General features: G+C 37.2%; 1 protein-coding gene across 1 annotated transcript in view; it reads left to right on the top strand.

Moving 5' to 3' along the window:
- CRPPA (CDP-L-ribitol pyrophosphorylase A) overlaps nt 1–25676 on the top strand; it is a 310974-nt gene that overhangs the window by 39383 nt on the left and 245915 nt on the right. The window lies entirely within an intron of this gene.

Below are 25676 nucleotides of genomic sequence, written 5' to 3'. Positions count from 1 at the left end.
TAGTGATTCATCACTTACATACATAGAATACCTGGTGTTCATCACAGCAAGTGCCCTCCTTAACACCCATCACCTGTTTAACAACCCCCTCCAACTCCCCTCCCATAACCCTCAGTTTATTCTCCATAGTTACGAGTCTGTTTCTTGGTTTGCCTCTTTTTGTCCCCCTTATGTTCATTTGTTTCTTAAATTCCACCTATGAGTAAAATCATGGTATTTGTATTTCTCTGACTTATTTTACTTAGCATAATACTCTCTAGCTCCATCCATGTCTTTGCAAATGGCAAGATTTCATTCTTTTTAATGGGTAATATTCCATTGTGTATATATACTACGTCTTCTTTATCAGTTGGACATTTGGGCTCTTGGCATAATTTGGCTATTGTAAATAATGCTGCTATAAACAGGGTGCATATATCCCTCTGAATTAGTATTTTTGTATTCTTTGGGTAAATATTTGGATAAATACCAGTACAAATGCTGGATCATAGGGTACTTCTGTTAACATTTGAGGAGTCTCCATACTCTTTTCCAGAGTGGCTGCACCAGTTTGCATTCCTATCAACAGGGTAAGAGGGTTCCCCTTTCTCCACATCTTTGCTAACACCTGTTGTTTGCTGTGTTAATTTTAGCCATTCTGACAGGTGTGAGGTGAAGTCTCATGGTAGTTTTGATTTGCATTTCCCTGATGATGAGTGATGTTGAGCATCTTCTCATGTGTCTGTTAGCCCTATGTCTTCTTTGCAGCAATGTCTACTGATGTCTTTTGCCCATTTTTAAACTGGATTATTATTATTTTTTTTGCATGTTGAGTTTGATAAGTTCTTAATAGATCTTGGATGCTTACCCTTAATCAGATATGTCATTTGCAAATACCGTCTCCCATTCCATAGGTTGACTTTCAGTTTTGTTGATGGTTTCCTTTGCAGTGCAGAAGATTTTTATTTTGAAGTCCCAATGGCTTACTTTTGCTTTTATTTTTCTTGCCTCAGGAGACCTATCTAGTAAGAAATTGCTATGGTTCAGGTCAGAGAGGTTACTGCCTGTGTTCTCTGGGATTTTGATGGTTTCCTAGCTCACATTTAGGTCTTTCATCCATTTTGAATTTATTTTAGTGTATGGTGTAAGAAAGTGGTGCAGTTTCATCCTTTTGCATCTTGCTGTCCAGGTTTCCTGACACCATTTGTTTAAGAGCTTATCTTTTTTCTCCATTGGATATTCTTTCCTGCTTTGTTGAAGATTAATTGCCCATATAGTTGCAAGTTCACTTCTGAGTTTTCTATTATGTTGCATTGATCTATGTGTCTGTTTCTGTGCCAGTACCATGCTGTCTCAATCACTACAGCTTTGTAATACAACTTGAAGTCTGGAATTGTGATGCCTCTACCTTTGCTTTTCTTTTTCAAGATTGCTTTGACTATTGGGGATCTTTTGTGGTTCCATACAAATTTTAAGACTGTTGCTTCTAGCTCTGAAAAATGCTGGTGATACTATGATAGGGATTGCATTAAAGGTATAGATTGCTTTGGGTAATGTGGACATTTTTAACAATGTTTGTTTTCCCAGTACATGAGCATGGAATGTCTTTCCGTTTTTTGACTTGCTTTCATCAGTGTTTTATAGTTTAAGAGTACAGATCTTTTATCTTTTGGTTAGCTTTATTCCTACGTATCTTACAGTTTTTGGTGTAATTGTAAATGGGATCGGTTCCTTGGTTTCTCTTTCTGCTACGTCATTATTGGTGTATAGAAACGCAATAGATTTTTGTACATTGATTTTTGTATCCTGTGACTATAATGAATTTGTGTATCAGGTCTAGCAGTTTTTTGGTAGAGTCTTTTGGGTTTTCCATACAGAGTATCATGTCATCTGCAAAGAGTGAAAATTTGACTTCTTCTTTGTTGGTTTGGATGCCTTTTATTTCTTTTTGTTATCTGATTTCTGAGGCTAGGACTTCTGGAATTATGTTAAATAACTGTAGTGAGAGTAGACATTCCTGTCTTGTTCCTGACCATAGAGGAAAAGCTCTGTTTTTCCCCAGTGAGGATGATAGTACCTGTGGGTTTTTCATATATGGTCTTTATGATATTGAGGTATGTTCCCTCTAACCCTCCTTTGTTGAGGGTTTTTATCATGAATGAATGTTGTACATTGTCAAATGCTTTTTGTACATCTACTGAGAGGATCATATGGTTCTTAGCCTTTTATTAATGTGGTGGATCACATTGACTGCTTTTTGAGTATTGAACCACTGTTGTAACCCAGGAATAAGTCCCACTTGCTTGTGGTGCATGATCCTTTTAATGTACTGTTGGATTTGATTTGCTAGTATTTTGACAATTGTTTCATCCATGTTCATTAGTGATATTGGCCTGTAGTTCTTTTTTAGTGGAGTCTCTGGTTTTGGAATGAGGGTAATGCTGGCCTCATAGAATGAGTTTGGAAGTCTTCCTTCCATTTCTGTTTTTTTTTTTTTTTTTTTTTTAATTTTTTGTTTTTTTTCTTTTTTTTTTTTTTTTTTTGTTGTTTTTTTTTCTTTTTTTTTTTTTTTTTTTTTTTTTTTTTAAATGTTTGGTAGAATTCCCCAGGGAAGCCATCTGGCCATGGACTTTTGTTTGTTGGAAGATTTTTGATTACTGATTCAATTTCTTTGCTGGTTCATGTTTTCTATTTCTTCTTGCTTCAGTTTTGGTTGGTTGTTTCTAGGAATTTACCCATTTCTTCCAGATTGTCCAATTTGCTGGGATATAATTTTCATACTACTATAATTGTTTATATTTCTGGGGTGTTGGTTGTTATCTATCCTCTCTCATTTGTGGTTTTATTTGTGTTCTTTCTCTTTCCTTTTTGATAAGTCTGGCTAGGGTTTTATCAATTTTACTACTTTTTTTCAAAGAAGCAGCACCTGGATTCATTGTTCTATTTTTTTTAATTTTCTATATCAATAATTTCTGCTCTAATCTTTATTATTTCCCCCTTCTTCTGGCTTCAGGCTTTGTTCTTTTTCTTGCTCCTTCAGTTGTAAAGTTAGGTGGTTTGAGATCTTTCTTGTTGAGGTAGGCTTGTATTGCTGTATACTTCCCTCTTAGGATTGCTTTTGCTGTATCCCAAACGATTTGGACTGTTGTGTTTTAATATTCATTTGTTTCTGTTTTTTGTTGTTTGTTGTGTATTCTTCAATTTCCTGGTTAACCCATTCATTCTTTGGTAGCATATTGTTTAACCTGCATGTATTTGTATTCTTTCCAAATTTTTCCTAGTGTTTGACTTCAAGTTTCATAGCATTTAGGTTAGAAAAGATGCATGGTATGGTCTTAATCTTTTTGTACTTTATGGGGTCTGATTTGTGACCTAGTAGGTGATCTGTTCTGGTAGAACGTCCCATGTACACCTGAAAAGAATGTGTATTCTGGTGCTTTAGGATGAAATGTTCTAAATATATTAAGTGCAACTGGTCCAGTGTATCATTCAAACTTATTGTATCTTTGTAGATTTTCTGATTAGATGATCTGTCCATTGATGTGAGATGTTTAAGTCTCTTAGGATTATTGTATTATTAATGAGTTCCTTTATGTTTGTTACTGTTTTATATATTTGGGTGCTTGCTTGTTGGGGGCATAAATACTTAAAATTGTTAGATCTTCTTGTTGGATAGTCCCCTTTATTATGATACAATGTCTGTCTTCATCTTTTGTTACATTCTTTGGTTTAAAATCTAGTTTATCTGATATAAATATGGCTACTCTGGCTTTCTTTTGACATCCATTAGCATGATAAATTGTTCTCCATCCCCTCACTCTCATTCTGCATGTATCTTCAGGTCTAAAATGTGGGTCTTTGGTAGGCAGCATATAGATGGGGCTTTTTTTTTTTTTTTTAATTCATTCTGATACCATCTGTCTTTTCATTGGGAGTGTTTAATCTATTTACATTAAGAAAAATTGATAGGTATTTAGTGCCATTTAATACTTATTTTGTCATTGTTTCTGGAGATTTTCTGTTTCTTTCTATTCTTTGTCACTTTTGGTCTTTGTTTCCCACTCAGAGTCCCCTTTAGTACTTCTTGCAGGGCTGGTTTAGTGTTCCTGAACTCCTTTAGTTTTTGTTTGTCTGGGAAAGTCTTTATCTTGCCTTGTATTCTGAATGTAACTTTGCCAGATAGAGTATTCTTGGCTGTGGGTTTTTCCCATTCAGCGTGTTGAATATAGTGTGTCACTCCCTTCTGGTTTGCCAAGTTTCTGTGTAGAGATCTGCTGGGTAGCCTTATGGGTCTTCCCTTGTAAGTTAGGGACTTCTTTTGTCGTGTTCCTTTTAGGATTTTTTCTTTAGCACTATATTTTGCAAATTTAACCATATGTCTTGGTGTTGGCCTGCTTTTGTTGATTTTGATGGGAATTTTCTGTGTCCCCTGGTTTGGGTTGTCTGTTTCCTGCCCCAGATTAGGGATGTTTTCAGGTATTATTTCCTCAAATCTGCTCCCTTTATCCTCTCTTCTTCTTCTGGGACTACTATGATAGGAATGTTAATCTGTTTGATGGAGTCACTGAGTTCCCTAAGTCTACTCTCGTGATCCATAGTTAGTCTTTTTTGTTTAGCTTCATTATTTTCCATTATTCTGCCTTCTCTATCACTTTTTCCTCTGCTTCTTCCATTCTTGTGCTTGTTATATCCACTATGTTGTGAATCTGTTACTGCTTTTTTCATTTCTGACTGGTTGTTTTTTAACTCAATTTCTGTGAAGAAGGTTCTCCCTGATGCCTTACATGTTTTTCTTAAGCCTGGCAAGTATCCTTATGACCGTTGATTTAAATTCACCAGGCGTATTACTTGGATCTGTTTGATTAGGTCTCTGGCTGTGACTTTTCCTTCTTCATTCTTTTGGGATAGATTCCTTGATCTTGGCACTTCTTCTAAGTCTCGGTCATCTTCTCTGTGTTAAAAAAGCCGTTATATTTCCGGCTCCTGAGAGTAATAGCTTTCTGTAGAAGAGGTCATATAGTGTCCAGGGCCTGTTGCTTTAGGGAGTGTCCCTGGTGTGTGCCACATGCCCTCTGCTATTGTGCTTTGCTGCTCTATCCTTTAGGCCACTTGTCTGCAGAGGCTCTCCTTGCCTGTAGTGGGCAGTGTTTGATCTTGGTGTGAATGTGGTGTTTTTTAACTAGGTGTGCTCTGGTCTGTTTGTTAAATGAGACCTGATGGTGCTTCCACTAGGCTTGAAGCTTTACAGAACTCTGTGGTCAGAAGACATGGTGTATGCGGGGTTTCTGCTGATCTTCAGAGGAAGGGGCCTTCTGCACTTGGACTCAGTCATACTTCTTTGAGAAAAGTAGAACAGTAGAGTATTTTTCCTGTAAGTTCTTAAGAAAATTAAACATAAATGCACACCAGGACTCTTAAATACCTGAAATAATTTGCTCTTGGGTTTATATAATCAGTATACATGTTTTGATTTTCACAAGATTATAAAGCAATACTGAACACTTGGGAAGAAAGTGAAAGTTAAAAAAAAAAAAAAAAGGGCCATGCTTAAAGTTATAAAACAAACCCTCCCGCCCCCCTGACAAAAACCCAAACCCATCCTTACCGAAGAGTGGCTTCCTGATTTTGATCAAAATGAGTAGGTTTTAGGGGCACCTGGGTGGCTCAGTCGTTAAGCGTCTGCCTTCGGCTCAGATCATGATCCCAGGGTCCTGGGATCGAGCCCCGCATCGGGCTCCCTGCTCAGCTGGGAGTCTGCTTCTCCCTCTCCCCCTCCCCCTGCTTGTGTTCCCTCTTTCTCTGTGTCTCTCTCTGTCAAATAAATTAAAAAAAAATGAGTAGGTTTTAACATGAGATAACTACATTGAAAGCAAAAACCTACCAGTTAGAATTCCTATTAAACAGACTAAAAATGTTGAATTGTTTTTCAGCTTCTGACATTTGTGGAAATGCATTAGTAAACATTGAATATATATTTGGTGCTGGAATACATTAGTGACTAAACAGACTATCTTTTATGAAGGTTTTATTTTCAAACATAACTTATTAAAGCTGAAATAAATTGTCAAAATTATTTCTCAGCATTTTTTTTTTTTTTTTTTTTTTTTTGAAGAGAGTCCTTCCCCATGTATATTCTTGGCTCTTTTTTCAAAAATTGACCACCTGTACCTGGGTTTATTTTTAGGCTCTCTATGTATATGTGTCTGCTTTTATGCCAGTACCATACTGCTTTGATTACTACAGCTTTGTAATACAGTTTTAAATCAGGAAGTGTATTACCTATGGCTTTGTTCTTAACATTGTTTGGGCTGTTCCAAGTCTTTTGTGGTTCTGTGCAGATTTCAGGATTGTTCTATTTCTATTAAAAATGCTGTTGGAATTCTGCTAATCTACAGACTCAATGTAATCCTTTAGGTTGTATACATATTTTGACAATAATCCTACTAATCTATGAACACAGAATATTTGAACATTTGTTTTCAGATTCTTTCATCAATATCTTAAAGTTTTTGGTGTACAAAGGTTTTACCTTTTATTTCAATTTATTTCTGAGAACTTTATATTTGATATTGTAAATATTTTATTTTTTATTTTTATTAAGATTTCATTTATTTATTTGACAGAGAGAGAGAGATAGCAAGAGCAGGAACATAAGCAGGGGGAGTGGGAGAGGGAGAAGCAGGCTTCCTGCCAAGCAGGGAGCTCGATGTGGGGCTTGATCCCAGGACCCTGGGATCACAACCTGAGCCAAAGGCAGATGCTTAATGACTGAGTCACCCAGGCACCCATTGTTTTTTTTTAAATTGAGATAATTTCTAATAGTATAAAGGAAAAACTGTGTGATTTTTGTATCTATAGCTTCAGTGAATTTGTTTACTCACATAGTTTTTTCAGAGTCTCAGGTTTCTTTATATAATACCTGCAGAGAGTAACAGTTTTACTTCTCAGTTTGGATGCCCTATTTCTCTGGCCTAACACTTGGCTATGACTTCCAATACTACATTGAGTGGAAGTGGCAAGATTATGGGTATCCTTGTTTTGTTCCTCAATTTGGGAGAAAGCTTTCAAATCATGACAGAGTAATGTTGTTAGCTGTGGGCTGGTCATATATTGGCTTACATTATGTTGAGATATGTTCCCTCTGTACCTACTTAGAGAGTTTTTAATCATGAAAGGATGTTCAATTTTGTCAAATGCTTTTTCTGTATCTATTGAGGATCATTTTTTTTATCCTTAATTTTCTTAATGTGTTATACAACACTGTTGCTCCCCCCTCCCCATACATTGAACCATTCTTGCCTTTATGGGATAAATCTCACTCGATCATGGTGTATGATACTTTAATGTATTGTTGAATTTGGTTTGCTAATACTTGGAGGATTTTTGCATTTGTGTTTGTAATGGATATTGGTGTGTAATTCTAGAGTTCTTGTTTAGTTTTGATGTGAAGGTAATGCTGGCCTTACAAAATAAGATTGGAGGTCTTCCCTCCTGTTTTTTAGAGTTTGAGGAGGATTGGCATTAATCATTAAAGTATTAAGTAAAATTATCCACTGAAGCCATCAGGTTCTGGACTTGGGTTTGTGATCTTTTTGATTACTGACGGATTCTCCTTACTGGTCATCATTCTGTTAAGATTTTCCATTTCTGATTCAGTCATGGGTAAATTCCTAGAAATATACAACCTACCATTTCTTTTAGGTTGTACCATTTATTGGCATATAATTGTTCAGGGCAATGATCTTTGGTAGTTTTGTTATCACTCACAGTATTAGGTATTTTGCTTACAATTGAGACTTCTCTTTTCTTGGTAAAGGAAAGTTTACTTTTCCATGTAACTAGGTGTTTACTCTTGGTAAAGGTTTGTCTATTCTACTTATTTTTTTCAAAAAACCAGCTCTTGCATTGATCTTTTTCTATTGTCTGTATACCCTATTTCACGTAATTCTACTCTGATCTTATTCCTTTAAACCTTGAGCAACTGTTTCTCTATTTCCTTGAGGTGTAAAGTTAAGTAATTGTTCTTGTTTCCTTTTTAAAAAAACTTTATTTTTTCTTCTTGTTTTTTAATGTAGGGACTTATCACTATAAACTTTCCTCTTAGGACTGGTTTGGCTATATCCTCTAAGTTGTGGTATGTAAAAAATTGCTGGATTTGCTATGGCCCTTTGGGACTGATGAATGTGTGCCCTGTTGGCTATCAGAGCTCCTAGGTATTTTGGGGTCCCATCTGAAGAAGCAGCTGCAAAATTTTGGGCACCTAAATATGTGTACAAGCTTCTTCCAGGGAGATACTGGTGACTATTTTATCGTCGAAGCAGTCTAGAGGGTGGGAATGAGGGAAATGTCTACTGGCTTCCCAGTCTACAGAGAAGAGTAGGCAGCTTCTAAGTGTGCTATATTAGAAGCCAGATCCTCCTTAGGCATAGCCTGTGAAGTTTGCAGTTAATTCCTCTCTTCCATCTTCCTTGAAATGAGTCCTTTTCTTTCTGTTTTGTTTGATCCCTACAGGGATAGCTGCAGTTGGTGCTTACATGTACATGCCTGTTGAAAAAACTGCTGTTCAATTTGCTGTAATGTAGTGTTCTGGGTCTTGTGACTACAAGCTTAATAGATGTTCAGAGTTTGATGTCTCAGGATCCTGTATGTCAGATGGGGGTCTTAAAGATTTGTGATACAAACTCTTTGATCATTAGGGAGAAGTTGTGAGTTGGGAGTGTCCTCCTGATTGTATGATGCTGTGCTGGGTTGACCGTAGTTTAGGATTAGTTTCCAACTTCTCTGACTCTTTTGATGTAGGCATTTTTCTCACTTGACAAGTGTGTAGAAGTCACTTAGCTGGGTTCTATTAGATAGTTTTCAAACTAAATTGCGTCTGGTGTGGCTGTGCATTTGGTACATCTGTGGGAGGAGGGAAATTCAGGAGCCTATGTTGCTGTCCTGTTTGACTCCCTCTGTGAGGATTGCATTCTAATGGGGGAGAGTCTGATCTTTCTGCCTTCCTCTTAAAAGACTCTCAGTGTCAGGCCCACCAGGGTAATCCATGACAGTCTCCCCATCTCACAATCATTAATTGGATCATACCTGCAAAGGCCCTTTGACATAACAGTTAATGTACTCAGATTCTGGGAAATAGGACACCGACATATTGGAGGGGCCTTACTCTACCACAGGAGATAAGGAGGAATTAGCTAAGAGGATACAAGAGAGGTTGGCCATAGGGTAATGTAACAGAAGCCTAGAGAGAAACATGTTTCAAAATTGAGCATTTGTAGTAATTGCTGCATATTGGTTTAAAAAATAGAAATGATCATAAGCCTTGGCAGTGTGAGCTGACCACTGTTGGGGGACCATGGTCAATATGGAAACCTGTGTGGATTTGATTTACTAAAGAAAAGGAGGGCCTCCCTTTGGAGAAGCTTCCATGAATATTGAGCAGAGAAACAGATGGGGTGGCTGAAGGAGGTGACAGCTTAATTAAAATGGATGATGTAACATACTGATATTCTGATGGAATGATTTAGTAGAGGGGAGCAAAAAGTGATGCTATATTGAGAGGTGATAGGGTATAGCGTATTAATGGTTTTGGAATTGATTTTTGAGCAGGATAATGGATAAGTCATCCACACAGATAGGAAGGAATAGTAAGTATGTGTGTAAAGTTGTAAATAGATTTGGTGAGAGGCTGTGAAGTTTGTCTACTCTTTGTTTTTTATTGCCCTACTGATACAGGGAGTGAATCATCAGCTAATAGGGAGGTGGGTGACATGTGAGGGCTTGAGGAAAGAGAAGGTTGGGAATGGTAATTACTTGCTTTTACTCTCTTCTATTTAGCCTAAAATACAAAAAATTAGCCCAAAGGAAAAAAAATCTGTTTTCCAGGGCTATTTATGGGCCTTTCTGGAATAATGACTAAAAACTTGGCTTAAAAGAAAAAAACAAAGAAGACCTTTTTTATCCAGGGTTTAATTTGTCTGTGTGGAAGTCCTGTAGCGAATGCATAGTATTACCCATTTATGGGGAGTTGAGCAAAAATTGGGCTGTTATTAAGGTCATAAAAAATTCAAATATGTAGAAGAAAATCTCTTAATAGGATATAAAAAGAGGGAAGATAGGAAGGTTGAGGTTATAGATGACTTTCTTTATTAAATGGTACTAAGAGGTCGTAGGTGTCCAGATGACATTGCGTATGTCTACCTGCTGGCCTGTTACTTTCCCCGCCATTTCTGCTGTCTGCTCTCCTTCCTTCTCTCATTTGAGTTTCCTCCTTTCTGGAACTTGACTTTCTTCTGCCTTGCTACACGTCCTTCAGATAATGCCTACATTACCACTTAGACAATCCTTTTCTGTCCCCCTCCATTCCCCTACCTACAACTAGATTAGGCCAACTCCCTACAGGTTTCCTAGTGCCCTATTGTTTGGTTTTTCCTGCCCAGCACCAAAATTAAAATGGGAAAAATTACCTTGGAATTGGTGTATAAAACGTCTAACTCCCCTGCTAGACTGAGTCCTGGGAAGTTACTGAGTTAATAGCAACCTGCCTGGTACATTAGTCCCAAGTAAGTATTTTTTGAACAAAAAGGATATCCAAGAGTGTATGTGCATATAAATATACAAAAAAAAGCCTATGTACTGGTTCTTCTAGGCCACTTTGTCTAGGTATGAACAATGTTCCCATTGTTGATTTACGTCCCTGTGCAAATGTGACCACCTAAGAAGCCTTCACTGATAATCTTAAGTAAAATAACCTTCTCTATCATATCCCTCGATTCTGTTTTAGTTTTCCTTATCAGATACCACTATTTTACATAGTTGTATTTTTGGTAAGTACTTGTGGCTTCCTGATGATGGTATGTCAGTTCCAGGAGTTCACGGTCTTTGTCTTGTAGCACCTGGAAGACTTCATGGCTTGCACTAGATTCTTAATACTGTCCAATGAAAGAATTTCATACACATACCTATGTAGATACCTAATACTAGGTATGTTGATACTAATGTAAATTATGAGTTGAGCATGGGGATAATATATATGTACGTATTTGTATGTTTATAAATGCTTCCTGAAACCTTTAAGAAATTCATTTGAAAATATGAGAAATATGGGTGAATATTTGTCTAAAGTTGGTGATTGGCAATATTTTTGTAAATATGAGCTTCTCATGCTGTGTTTCTAGAAATCAAATAGCAGACATTTGTTAGGAACTTTAAAGGTCACCTAAAGTTGTGTTTTTGGAAACTATAGTGGAGCATGAAAATGCTCATGATTGGATATTGATGGGATAGGGTATAAAATTGTATTGACTACATATGGTACATATTTATACTTACGTCTAAATGTAGGTGCCTGTCAGTATGTAAAATTAAAAAACTAGTTGTACATATGAATACTGAAATGTGTGTGTCTGGACTGATAATAACTTACAGCTCATTAAGTGAGAAGTGTGAGAGAGTTAAGATAAATATTTGTATATTTGATTTTTACTTTTCCATGTAACCAGGTGTTTACTCTTGGTTCTTAAGTTCCTAAAATCTATTTCTTAGGAGTATTTAATGACAAATTAGGGAGTTGCTAAAGGAAAAAAACTGGTAACTTGAACAAAGAAATTCAGTAGTAAATGATGCTGTCTCTAGGAATATGATGAAAATTTCAGATTGGTCCAGAGAATTCTTACTAGGTAATATGAAATATTTTTCTGCAGCTTTATGAAATAGATTTTCCTACTAAGGAGCTTTTCAAACTGCATAAATCCATTTCTTGAGAAATGGTGTAGATCATATTCTGAAATGATACACAAACTATATTTTAAAATCTCTTTACAGACCTGGCCTTATTCCTAACAGTCCAGCTTTCATGTTTTCAGAGAATTTTATTTTATTTTGAGAGAATTTTAGAAGGTAATTTGTTTTCATGAATACGTACATACAGGAAGTACACAGAGGACTCAACCAGTGACAGGTGTTCTCTGTGGTAATATGTACTTTTTGCATCCTAGATTTTACTGTGGAGACAGTTAATATTCAAATATTCTTATAATGGAGATTGAAAATCTATATTATATTAAAAAGTGCTTGTTTATTGTGAAAGGGTAAAAATGCCTTTAAGGAAAAAATCAAACCCTCAATAGGAAAAAAAAAAAAAAAAAAACCCTCTCACTTATGTCTTTAAGTACAGGAATATAATGACCATAAAATTAAGGGAATAGAACAGGAATTTCCTGTTGTAATACATATCCTGTACACACACCAAATGCAAAAGAATAAGAGCTGTATCTTATACTAAGTGCTAATGAATGTGGGCTTTAAATGCTGACTTGACAAGAAACTTACCAAGAAGACAGAATTAAGAGTGTCTTTTCTTCATATCCACAAGCACTGGAATTTTCACAAGTTTTACTGCTATTTTTAGAGTTGCCCATTTGTTATCCCTTATCTCTAGTGTGGTAAAGGAGGGGGCCCTTGATGGATGTTGACTTGGTCCTGGATTGAAGTAAGAGGTGGTCAGGAAGAGCCTCAGAATGAAGAGTCTCTGAAGAAACCTCACGTTACAAGGGGTTTTGAAAGGAAAAGTAGGAAGGGATAAGAGAATGGCATAAATTGTTTAACAAATGGAAAACTGAGGAAGGGATAGAAATTAAAAGATCCTAAAGGGGAAGAGTGTGTGAAAGACTAAAGAAAATAGGAAGAAACGTGAGTTGGAAGGAAAGGATCTAAAGATGAAGCTTGTGGAGTTGGAAGGAGCTGACTTGTTCCCTGAGAATAGCTGCTGACCATCAGTTTGCCTCATGAGTGTTCACTGTAAACCACAGTAGCAAGTTGCACCTCTCCATTACTAGTAAAACCATGATCTGTGCAGTATTTATAGTGCTCAAGATAATTCTGCTGTGTTGGGAGAGTTACCAAACACTTTCCAAAGTTCTGCTTCTCCCCATTTGTTTAATTTCTCCTGATTTGTTTATTTCTCTCCTTCCCACTTCTATTTTTTTCTTCTACCATTTCTTCTAGGTAGGCTCATATATGCCTTGTCATCTTTCTGGTCCCATTTTGGGTAGCTTCTAAAGTGTTGGAAAAAGTATTGTGACCTTCTCTGGGACCTCTTTTGAGAAGAATAATCTCCTACATCCAGAAAATAATTTCTTAGATGTTAGCCGGCAACTAATTTTTCTCCCTTCCTTTTTATATATGGAGACCAGTGTATAAATGACAGCTACATGAACTTGCTTTTTTCCTTTATCTTCTTTGATTTAAAACTGCTGCATCAAATTTTAACTGGTAAATATCTTGCTTTAGCTCTTACTATCTTAAATGTCGACCTTGGGGGTAAGGGGGGAATCTCATGACAGTTTGTCTCCTGCTGTCCTTGCCCACCTTTATTAATGTTTCACATCAGTAAGCACCCCCAAATGATCTTTATAACCTGCCAGTCTGTCCATGTTGGTCCACAGCTTGAGGACTTGATGTGGCCCTCGATGGCCACAGCATAAAGTACCAGCTCCTACCCACAAGATGATCTAACAATTGTAAATAGCTATGCCCCTAACACAGGAGCAGCCAATTATATAAGCCAATTAATAACAAAAGCAAAGAAACACATTGACAACGATACAATAATAGTAGGGGACTTTAACACCCCCCTCACTGAAATGGACAGATCATCTAAGCAAAAGATCAACAAGGAAATAAAGACTTTAAATGACACACTGGACCAAATGGACGTCACAGATATATTCAGAACATTCCATCCCAAAGCAACAGAATACACATTCTTCTCTAGTGCCCATGGAACATTCTCCTGAATAGATCACATCCTAGGTCACAAATCAGGTCTCCGCTGGTACCAAAAGATTGGGATCATTCCCTGCGTATTTTCAGACCACAATGCTTTGAAACTAGAACTCAATCACAAGAGGAAAGTCTGAAAGAACTAAAACACATGGAGGCTAAAGAGCATCCTACTAAAGAATGAATGGGTCAACCAGGAAATTAAAGAAGAATTTAAAAAATTCATGGAAACAAATGAAAAGGAAAACACAACTGTTCAGAATCTTTGGGTTGCAGCAAAGGCTGTCCTAAGAGGAAAGTATATAGCGATACAAGCCTTTCTCAAGAAACAAGAAAGGTCTCAATACACAACCTAACCCTACACCTAAAGGAGCTGGAGAAAGAACAGCAAATAAAGCCTAAACCCAGCAGGAGAAGAGAAATAATAAAGATCAGAGTAGAAATCAATGAAATAGAAACCAAAAGAACAGTAGAACAGATCAACGAAACTAGGAGCTGGTTCTTTGAAAGAATTAACAAGATTGATAAACCCCTGGCCAGACTTATCAAAAAGAAAAGAGAAATGACCCACATCAACAAAATCATGAATGAAAGAGGAGAGATCACAACCAACACCAAAGAAATACAAACAATTATAAGAACATATTATGAGCAACTCTATGCCAGCAAATTAGATAACCTGGAAGAAATGGATGCATTCCTAGAGATGTATCAACTACCAAAACTGAACTAGGACGAAATTGAAAACCTGAACAGACCTATAACCACTAAGGAAATTGAAGCAGTCATCAAAAATCTCCCAACAAACAAAAGCCCAGGGCCAGATGGCTTCCCAGGTGAATTCTACCAAACATTTCAAGAAGAATTAATACCTATTCTTCTGAAACTGTTCCAAAAAATAGAAATGGAAGGAAAACTTCCAAACTCATTTTTTGAGGCCACCATTACCTTGATCCCCAAACCAGACAAAGACCCCATCAAAAAGGAGAATTACAGACCAATACCCTTGATGAACATGGATGCAAAAATTCTCACCAAAAAGTTGAAAAATAGAGCTACCATACGATACAGCAATTGCACTACGGGGTATTTACCCCAAAGATACAAATGTAGGGACCTGAAAGGGTACGTGCACCCCGATTTTTATAGCAGCAATGTCCACAATAGCCAAACTATGGAGGGAGCCAAGATGTCTAGCCAATAGGATCCAACAGTACATTAAAAGGATTATTCACCACGACCAAGTGGGATTTATTTCTGGCCTGCAAGGTTGGTTCAACATCCGCAAATCAATCAATGTGATACAATACATTAATAAAAGAAAGAACAAGAGCCATATGATCCTCTCAATAGATTGAGAAAAAGCATTTGACAAAGTACAGCATCCTTTCTTGATCAAAATTCTTCAGAGTATAGGGATAGAGGATACATACCTCAATATCATAAAAGCCACCTATGAAAAACCCACAGTGAATATCATTCTCAATGGGGAAAAACTGAGAGCTTTCCCCCTAAGGTCAGGAATACAGTGGGGATGTCCACTATCACCACTGCTATTCACCATAATACTAGAAGTCCTAGCCACAGCAATCAGACAACAAAAAGAAATAAAAGGCATCCAAATTGGCAAAGAAGAAGTCAAACTCTCACTCTTTGCAGATGATATGATACTTTATGTGGAAAACCCAAAAGACTCCACCCCAAAACTGCTAGAACTCATACAGGAATTCAGTAAAGTGGCAGGTTATAAAATCAGTGCATAGAAATTAGTGGCATTCCTATACACCAACAACAAGACAGAAGAAAGAGAAATTAAGGAGTCGATCCCATTTACAATTGCACCCAAAACCATAAGATACCTAGGAATAAATCTAACCAAAGAGGCAAAGAACCTGTACTCAGAAAACTCTAAAATACTCGTGAAAGAAATTGAGGAAGACACAAAGAAATGGAAAAACGTTCCATGCTCGTGGATTGGAAGAACAAATATTGTGAAGATGTCAATGCTACCTAGAGCAATCTACACATTTAATGCAATACCCATCAAAATACCATCCACTTTTTTCAAAGACATGGAACAAATAATCCTAAAATTTGTATGGAACCAGAAAAGACCCCGCATAGCCAGAGGAATGTTGAAAAAGAAAAGCAAAGCTGGTGGCATCATATTTCTGGACTTAAAGCTCTGTTAAAAGCTGTCATCATCAAGACAGTATAGTACTGGCACAAAAACAGACACATAGATCAATGGAACAGAATAGAGAGCTCAGAAATGGACCCTCAACTCTATGGACAACTAATCTTTGACAAAGCAGGAAAGAATGTCCAATGGAAAAAAGATAGTCTCTTCAACAAATGGTGTTGGGAAAATTGGACAGCCACATGCAGAAGAATGAAACTGGACCATTTCCTTACACCACACACAAAAAGAGACTCCAAATGGTTGAAAGACCTCAATGTGAGACAGGAGTCCATCAAAATCCTAAAGGAGAACACAGGCAGCAACCTCTTTGACCTCAGCCGCAGGAACTTCTTCCTAGAAACATCTCCAAAGGCAAGGGAAGCAAGGGCAAAAATGAACTATTGGGACTTTATCAAGATAAGCTTTTGCACAGCAGAAGAAACAGTCAACAAAACCAAAAGACAACCAACAGAATGTGGGAAGATATTTGCAAATGACATATCAGATAAAGGGCTAGTATCCAAAATCTATAAAGAACTGATCAAACTCAACACCCAAAGAACAAATGATCCAATCAAGAAATGGGCAGAAGACATGAACAGACATTTTTCCAAAGAAGACCTCCAAATGGCCAACAGACACATGAAAAAGTGCTCAACATCGCTTGGCATCAGGGAAATCCAAATCAAAACCTCAATGAGATACCACTTTACCCCAGTCAGAATGGCTAAAATTAACAAGTCAGGAAATGACAGATGTTGGCGGGGATGCAGAGAAAGGGGAACCCTCCTATACTGTTTGTGTGAGTGCAAGCTGGTGCAGCCACTCTGGAAAACAGGATGAAGGTTCCTCAAAAAGTTGAAAATAGAGCTACCCTATGACCCAGCAATTGCACTACTGGGTATTTACCCCAAAGATACAAATGTAGGGATCTGAAGGGGTATGTGCACCCCGATGTTTATAGCAGCAATATCCACAACAGCCAAACTATGGAGGGAGCCAAGAGGTCCATTGACAGATGAATGGATAAAGAAGAAGTGGTATATATATACAATGGAATACTATGCAGCCATCAAAAGGAATGAAATCTTGCCATTTGCAGCGACATGGATGCAACTGGAGGGTATTATGCTGAGTGAAATAAGTCAATCAGAGAAAGACAGGTATCATATGATCTCACTGATATGAGGAATTCTTAATCTCCGGAAACAAACTGAGGGTTGCTGGAGTAGTGGCGGGTGGGAGGCATGGGGTGGCTGGATGATAGACCTGGGGGAGGTATGTGCTATGGTGAGCACTGTGAATTGTGTAAGACTGTTGAATCACAGACCTGTACCTCTGAAACAAATAATACATTATATGTTAAAAAAAAAAAGGGAAAAATGAAGGAGGGGAAATCAGAGGGAGACAAACCATGAGAGACTATGGACTCAGAAACAAACTGAGGGTTCTAGAGGGGAGGGCGGTGGGGGGATGGGTTAGCTTGGTGATGGGTATTAAAGAGGGCATGTATTGAATGGAGCACTGGGTGTTACATGAAAACAATGAATCATGGAACACTACATCATGATGTAATGAATGGCAATTAACATAACATAATAAGAAAAAAAAAATACCAGCTCCTTAGGGCCTGAAATTATCTTTTATTGCTCAAAACTGCAGTCTGTGGGCATCATGACTTGTTCCTACTATATATGTACCTTTTATCCTACCATCTCTATTTTTGTTATAAGCTTTCCACCTTTCATTAAACAGGGAGAACACTTCTACTTTGGGCTTCACCACCATCTCCTCCTCATTTAGTGAACTCCGGAATTCCTGATAATTTTCTCACGTACTAAAACCTTTAAAATCTGTTCCTTTGCACCCCAACATGTCTTAATATTGAAAATGGTACTAAACATGTATTGAGAGACCCATTAAAGCACAAACTTTTTTTTGAATGTTTCAAATTTTTATTTAAATTTTAGTTAACAAATAGTGTAGTATTAGTTTCATGAGTAGAATTCAGTGGTTCAGCTAAAGTACAAACTTCTTCATTCCATCTTTTTTGTTTGGTTTTGGACCTTAGATCTGTAGAACTGAGTTCATGATCTGTTTTGGTTTACTGTTGGCTACTATTGTTTATCTGTGCTAGCCGCCGTTTTAGATTTTAGATTTTAAACTACTTTTTCTTTCCTTAACATCTTAAGATTCCATAAGAACTTCTGTTTAATGTTTTTCTTTTTAATAACTTTGTTAGATAGATTCTTAAAATGTATCCTGCTTTCAAAATTGACCTAAAAGATTGACTTTTATTCAGCATTTAGGAAATCACTCATGTTGAAGAATCTAAAACTTTTTTGATTACTTGGTAACTTTCTTTTTTTTTTTTTTTTTTTAAGATTTTATTTATTCATTTGAGAGAGAATGAGATAGAGCATGAGAGGGGGGAGGGTCAGAGGAAGAAGCAGACTCCCGAGCAGGGAGCCCGATGCGGGACTCGATCCTGGGACTCCAGGATCATGACCTGAGCCGAGGGCAGTCGCTTAACCAACTGAGCCACCCAGGCGCCCTACTTGGTAACTTTCAATCATGCACAAACCACATTTTATCTATTGCTATCTTCCAGGAGTGGACCCCTCCATTGCTTTCAATCAAATATGCAGAAATGAATGTTCTTCTCTGTCACTTTATGGCCCCAAGTTTTCTTTGGGGTATGTATCAAGAAGTACAGTTGGGAGGTCACAGGATAAATACCTTCTTAATTTCAGTAACCTATTACCAGATTGCTCTCCAGAATAGCTGTGCCCGTTTAAGAACCCATGAAGTGGGAGGACAGGATTCTAATTTTAGCCACAAGTTCTATAGTTAAAACATTTTGTAACTTTCTAATTATTCTCCATCTGATAAGTATTTATCTCTGTTGCATTTTGGCTTTGTTTGATTTCAAGGGAAGATGAACTTTTCTACATACTACATTTCTGTACGTTATAAATAACATCGTTTATGTAAAACACTTTAGAAGACTTCACATACAAATTTAAAACCAGAGTTCAATGACATTGTCTTTTAAGTGCAATCTACCAAAAGGGCCTGTGAGAAAACTTAACACCCAGTAGCAAATAAAAATTAGAAAATATAAAAGATGGATTATATATATTAGCTGTAATAAACTAAGAAATCACTTATAGGGAATACACAATATAGAACGAAGTAAAAATCCTTCAAAGAACGTAAAAGATCTAAATAAGCCATATAATGTTCATGAGTGAAACAACCCACTGTTTAAAGACATCAACTTGGTCTTTAAATTGAAAAATAGCTTCCAAGCATTGCAATGAAAACTTCCAATCAGTGGAAACTTAAGGTTTCAAAGTTATATAAAATAAAGGTCAATAAATAGATCATCAGTCCCATCCTATGCCCTCCCTCAGATTCTCTTGGTCTCCCATGCCTAGGCCACCAAACTAACCAAACATATATAGACCCACATGGCCCTATAGCTAAGGCCATAAGCCAGAATCTGATTTCTCCTTATAGCTACCTCTGGACAAAGTTAAGTCATAATGGATCTGGCTTCCCCTGGGACTGAATGAATGAGCTAGGTGGTAAAAGACAATGTCATTGAACTCTGGTTTTAAATTTATATGTGAAGTCTTCTAAAGTGTTTTACGTAAACGATGTTATTTGTAAATAATGACAAATATGTCTTTATCCTTCAAATATGTATTTTGTCGTCACTTTTGCCAGGACCACTGGTATTATGTTGTAGAAGAGAAAAGAAAATGGGGTTATTTTTTTTCTCAATTCTGTCGTTAAACAGACTTCATCTAATTTCTTAAAATCTTTGCTCTAAGGTTTTGGTTTGAAAGTCTTTAATTTCTCTTTTCCAAGAAGGTTTATTTCTTTAAAAATTTCACAAGACAGCATTACACTTTCTGAGAAACTGTTTTTCTGTATCTTGTAAGATCATTTTGTGACTTCTCTGTCTTGCTGATAGTGAATTCATGTGATAGACTTACTGATGTTGAGCTATCTTTGTGATTCTGGGATGAACAATCCTTAATAGTATTTTTTATACTATAGGACTTAGCTACTTGGTATTTCATGTGGGATTTTTTTCTGTTTATAAGCGAAATTGTCTTATGTTCTTGTGCTGTCCTTACTTGATTTTCATAGCAACACTGTATTTCATGAGGTAGGTCATTTTTCCTCATTTATTCTCTGGAAAAATTTTTATAAGAAACAAATTTAATCTTCAAATTCTGATAGAAGTTCCTGGTAAAATTGCCGAAGCTTGAAGATTGTTTTAGGGGGTGATAAGGTTAGGAGAATGGCTTTTTGGTGGTTATTCAATTAACATTATCATTTCTGTAATGATTATTACCTAGGCTTTCTCCTTTGAGCCCATTTTGACACATTTATTTTTAGAAATTGATCTGTTTTATTGATATCATCACCTGTTGGCATAATTAAAAGCCTATAGGAGACCATTTGTTTACAAAGTACATATTTTCTTTAGATACCTGTCTATTCAAGTCCTATGCCCTTTAAAAAAAACTGGGCTGGTTTTTTTTCATTGTTCTCAGTTTTTAATATACTCTGGATATTTACTCCTTACCAGATAACTTGCAAATATTTTCTCCTCTCTCATGGATTGCCTTTTCACTTTGATCGTGTCTTCTAATAAATAAGCTTAATTTTAATACAGCCTAGCTTACCTATTCCTAATTTTATTGCCTATGCTTTTGGCATTAAATCCAATAAAATCCCTGCCAAACTGAATGTCATAAAGCTTTCCTCTTAGAGTTTTATAATTTTTATTCTTATAGGTAGGTCTTTGTTTCATTTTGAGTTTTGTATATGGTGTTAAATAAAACCCAACTTGATTCTTTTGCATCTGGATATCCAGTTTTCCCAGTGCCATTTGTAAAAAGGTTGTCCTTTCCCATTGAATGGTTTTTACGCCCTTGTAAAAAAATTAATTTTATGTAAGCAGGGGTTTATTTCTGGGCACTCTGTTGTATTCAGTTGGTCTATATGCCTTTATGCTAGGACCATACTTATTTGATCACTGTAGTTTTACAGTAAGTTTTGAAATAAAGAAGTATGAGACGTCCAACTTTTTTTAAAGACTCTGTTGGCTACTTAGAGTAATAAAGCACTCTCTAATATTACAGACATTAACCATTTCTCCTTTATTCTTCTGTCTTCATTATGAAGCACAGTGCCTCAAACCTAGTAGGTATTCGATACATATTAATGGGAGAATGTAAAAAATTAGAGGATTTCTTGATAGTATAAGATTTGGCATGCTCTTAAAGAAAAATGAAATTCTTTTCCTTATATACTCTGGAGTAGAAAACGACTTACTGTGAAAACTTTACAGAGGAATACTAGCAAATTCTTTTCTTACTCTTAGTTTAGTTCACACTTATTTTTTAAGAATCATGTCTTAATATATGAACTTCTATTTTTACTGGTGTTGTATAGCTGCAAAAACAGTATAGATGCAATCTAATTGCAGGTGTCCATGAAAATAAAAGATGAGGCAAACAGTGGACACTGAATCAGACTGGATAGAGTATGTTAGTACGTTGTTTCTGTTCATCCAGGTATGGGTTCATACAGACTCAAATACTGAAGTAAATTGCAATCACATTAAGTCCTTCAACCTTTTATGTTACCTTGTGTGGTGGAGGCATTAGCGTCCAGGTGGTAGCTTAGCAGTTGATGGCCAAAATAAAACCGACTTCTTAGGAAGATCTAAGAACTTTGAGTCCTATTTGAAGCTTGTTAACTTCAGAAAAACTGGAGATGATGGATAAAGAACGGTGAGCTGTTTTGAGGATACATTTCTAATGAAGGAACATGGATTTTAAAACCTTAAAATTATATTCACATCTTTTTCATATACTAGGTGTATTTTGTTAAGCAGATGGATGACTTAATAAATTCATTTTTGTGTGTATCTGAATTACATATTCATCTCTGGTAGGTATCCGTATGCTAGTTTGGTTAAATTGGGAACTCTTATTGATTTACTTGGTTAGATTCATCAAAGGAGCAAGAGTGAGATTTGGAAAACCAAGGTGAAACAGAAGCCATTTTTCTTGTAAGGTCTTTGTGCTGTCAGACTAGGTGACTGACAGACAAATTGTGTCTGGTGGGTTCCAACCTGTCCTTCCCATCTCATTCCACCATGTAGCTCCTCCTCATGATGGCTAGCCATCAGTGCTGTTTACCATCATCAGTCTTGGTTCAGCAGATTCACTGAGGTGGTAGCTACACTTGAGCGCCTGTTGTTCACAGACCTCTCCATGACTTCTCCTCAAAGTCCCCCTTTGGTGTCCAGGGAGGTTTGGCTTGTCAGATTGACTACTTGATGACGACTCCTCTTTTCCTTCTCCCCATCCTTTAGTCTGCGCCTTCCACAGCAATTCTGACAGCTTTGTAAGGTCTGATTCCTATGTGACAAGGGATTAGATCACTTACAGTACCCCTGCTCACCAGAGTAATAAATCCTCTAATTCAAATGTGGAGTTGTGTCCACACTTTATCTGTCTTTCTGAGGTACAGCCAACTCTTACTGAGTGGTGAGCACTGCTAAATTTTCTTACCTTGTTGACATAGGAATACATTTTTAGAAGACACATAAGTCTTTCATAAAAATATTCTGTGGTGTTTGGTGTCAGAGTTACTGATTTTGTAATACAGCTTTCTTATTGTTTCACAAAGTATTGCCACAAGAAGTAGAAGGAAAGTTTTGCTTTCAGGTGGTTCTCACAGGGTTGTGGTTTATTAGTCTGCTGCCTAGAACTTTGAAGTCCTATATAACGACATTAAAAAGATTACTAACTACGTAATATTGAAGTTGGCATGTTTAGAAACAACCTTTGTTATGGAGAATACTCCTGTTCTGAGTGAGTTTTGTGTAATCCATCCCTTCGAACTACGTGCCCTTTATCATGTACTTAAACTTTATAGATTTTAACACATAAAAATAGCGACACATGATTTTGAAGTTTGTTTCATTTTATGGACATGTTTTTTGGACTTTAACATCTTGAGAGTATTTCAAATTATGAGCTAAGAATGTGACTTCGGCATTATCTGGCCAGTTTGAGGAGGCCATTTCATATGTGTTTGAGTAAACTCAGGTTTTTGTTTTTGTGGTTTTTTTTTTTTTTATTAGTAGAAATCTTTTTTTCCCTGAGAATATCTTGGGTAAGGGTTTGTTAGCGAAACTTAATGTGTACCCTTGAATGCCAAAATGGCCATACGTTTCATAAACCTCACAGTAGATAGTCTGAAACATTAAAAGAGTGGTATTTCTCTGCTCAAAGTATTCTCTAGATTCAACATCATATCATTATCCAGAGCTTTTGACTTATATTAATGCCAGAATAGTTCAAATGGTCAGCCCTCACGTACATAAAAAAATAAAAGCTATGCTGCCTATATGTAATAAGAGACACAAAGAGAGATGATATATTTGTGTTATGTGTACCCATATGATAGATACCCTTGTATGAAGGCAGTCATTAGTTACTAAAAGTAGGCAGGAAATGAAAGAGATTCAGCCCTTGAAAGGACTCAACCATGGGTAAGATCCACATTTTCATAGGGTGCCACTTAATTTATTGTCTGCCAGCTCTAAATGTACTTTTTACTGTCTTGCTATGTCCCATGGACATCCTTCTTTGCCAAGAACATTTTAGTTTCCTCAGTGGAGGGTGCTGAAGGGACCCTGGGGGGGAAGGCGTTTCTCTTCCTGGTTCTGGTACGCTTGCGTTCCTGCCTGTTCCACAGCTGCCATCAGCATGCGTGTGGGCAGCACTGAGTGGTATTGATTCTCTAGCAAGTTTCTGATGGTAGTTGTGGTCCTCCATTCCATGCCTGCCAGCTTTTGTTTGCTGACACCCTAGGGAGGTTTTCCCTTTGTCCAGTCCCAGTGTGTGGTTTTGTGCCTGGCAGCCTTACTTCCCTGGCCCAGCAGTAGACTCCAGCTTGGTGGTCCCCATGTGCAGTGTCCTGTTGATCAGCCTAAGGTCCCTGGCCATCTAGTTTTAGCCCATGGTTTCTGAGCCCAGCCTTGGCTTACTGATGGTGCACTGTCTCTGGCCCAGGTCAGGTTGCTAAACTTCTTGACCATCCAGTGGGCTGCAGCCAGATGTTTTTAAATGAGGTTTGAATTTCAGCCTTGGAGACTGGGGGCCCCTTTCTATGTTTTTTCCTTCCTTGGGTTTATTTCCTGAGATTTTTAAAAGAGTTTTATTCATTGTTAGTAAACTATCGTATACAGTTAATAATACTTTATATTAAACCTTTCTTGTTCAAATTATGTGTAGTGTACAAGTCCTTATTGAAGAGTGAATGATACAGTTTTTGTTGTTGTCCCTGAGGCCACGTCTCCGTCCCTGTAGTGTCAAGGAAGAAAGCTAAAACTTTTGTCCTGAGAAGCTAGAGCTTGAACATGGGGCTCCCAGGGCATTTGAGAATTGAGGGAGTTTAGAATGGCCACAGAGGAGGGGGCGGGACCATATGTGCATATGACAGCTTAAAGCCTTTGCTGACTCCAGAACTCTGTATGCATGGGACAGTATTCCAAGGGACCCGGGGCCCGGGGCGGTGTGTGGGGGGGGGAATCAACTGCAAGACTGAAAGATGACCAGACACTTAAGCAGGTGCTCACCCCAGAGGAGACAGAGTTGGAGCTTGCAGTCCTGCCATGTTAAAGAGAGTTAGTCAATACCTTTGGATTTCTATTAATACTCCAGAGGGACCACATCATAGGAGTAGAGACCCTTACCAGGCACCAATCACCACCCTTCAGAGGAAGAGGAAACAATATACAGTCTGTAACACATGTCTACAGTGCCCACTCTATAGTTCAAAATTACTCTATGTTCAAAAAAAAAAAAAGTAAAGGTGATTAATATTAAGAGAATCTGTCAATTAGGAAAAGACCGACATATTGGAAACAGTAGTATAGGATTTCAAAATAATGTTGAAAAAAAAAATGTTGAATCTACAAGAAAACCTTGACATAATGCATGAGATCTGATGAATTTCAAGACAAATAGAGAAAGTGTAAAAGAGAATACAGTGAAAACTGAGGACTGAAAAAACATCCAGGATAAAATTAGATTGAAATCTATTGGCTGTGGTCAACAGTGAGCTTGAGAATAGACTGTGTTCTATGATATCGGGTTGAAAGCTGCCACTCTTGTTATGGCCTGGGCACAGACCTGGAACCTAGCACTTCTATTTTACTCTGTAACTCAGAGCAGTTAGAAGCCAGGCAATATATTTAAGGAGAGGCAAAACAGACCTCCCTCCCCCGAGAATTTGTGGCTGTTAATCTATCACAATCATCCTGTTCTAAGAATAAGAAGTGGGGAAGACAGTGGAGTTTCTGCTAGTTTTAACAACTTAAGCATTGTCTAGTCAGTTGCTATACTCCTTGGAGTCTTTGTATTCTTGTCCATGAAAGGGGAAAATATAGTCTGGGCTGGGTTGAGAAGTAAACGTCTGGAAGTAGTATACAGTTAATGAAAGCTACGTATTAAGTGCAGTTCCATTGTTCGTTGGTTCGATTGCTTCAGTCCCTAAAGTTCACTTAATTACATAAGCTTTTTTCATTGTTCCATAATTTTGAGATAGATTTGGAAGTAATGTAAAGTTTTTTCTGTGAAACTTTTTTTCTTGTTCCAATTATATTTTAATATTGAAAATAGATAAAGGTATAGAA

Source organism: Neomonachus schauinslandi, chromosome 12 (genome assembly GCF_002201575.2).
Source record: "Neomonachus schauinslandi chromosome 12, ASM220157v2, whole genome shotgun sequence".
NCBI classification, from domain to species: domain Eukaryota; kingdom Metazoa; phylum Chordata; class Mammalia; order Carnivora; family Phocidae; genus Neomonachus; species Neomonachus schauinslandi.
Note: the sequence above shows the minus strand (reverse complement) of the source record. Positions and strands in the feature narration are given on the sequence as shown.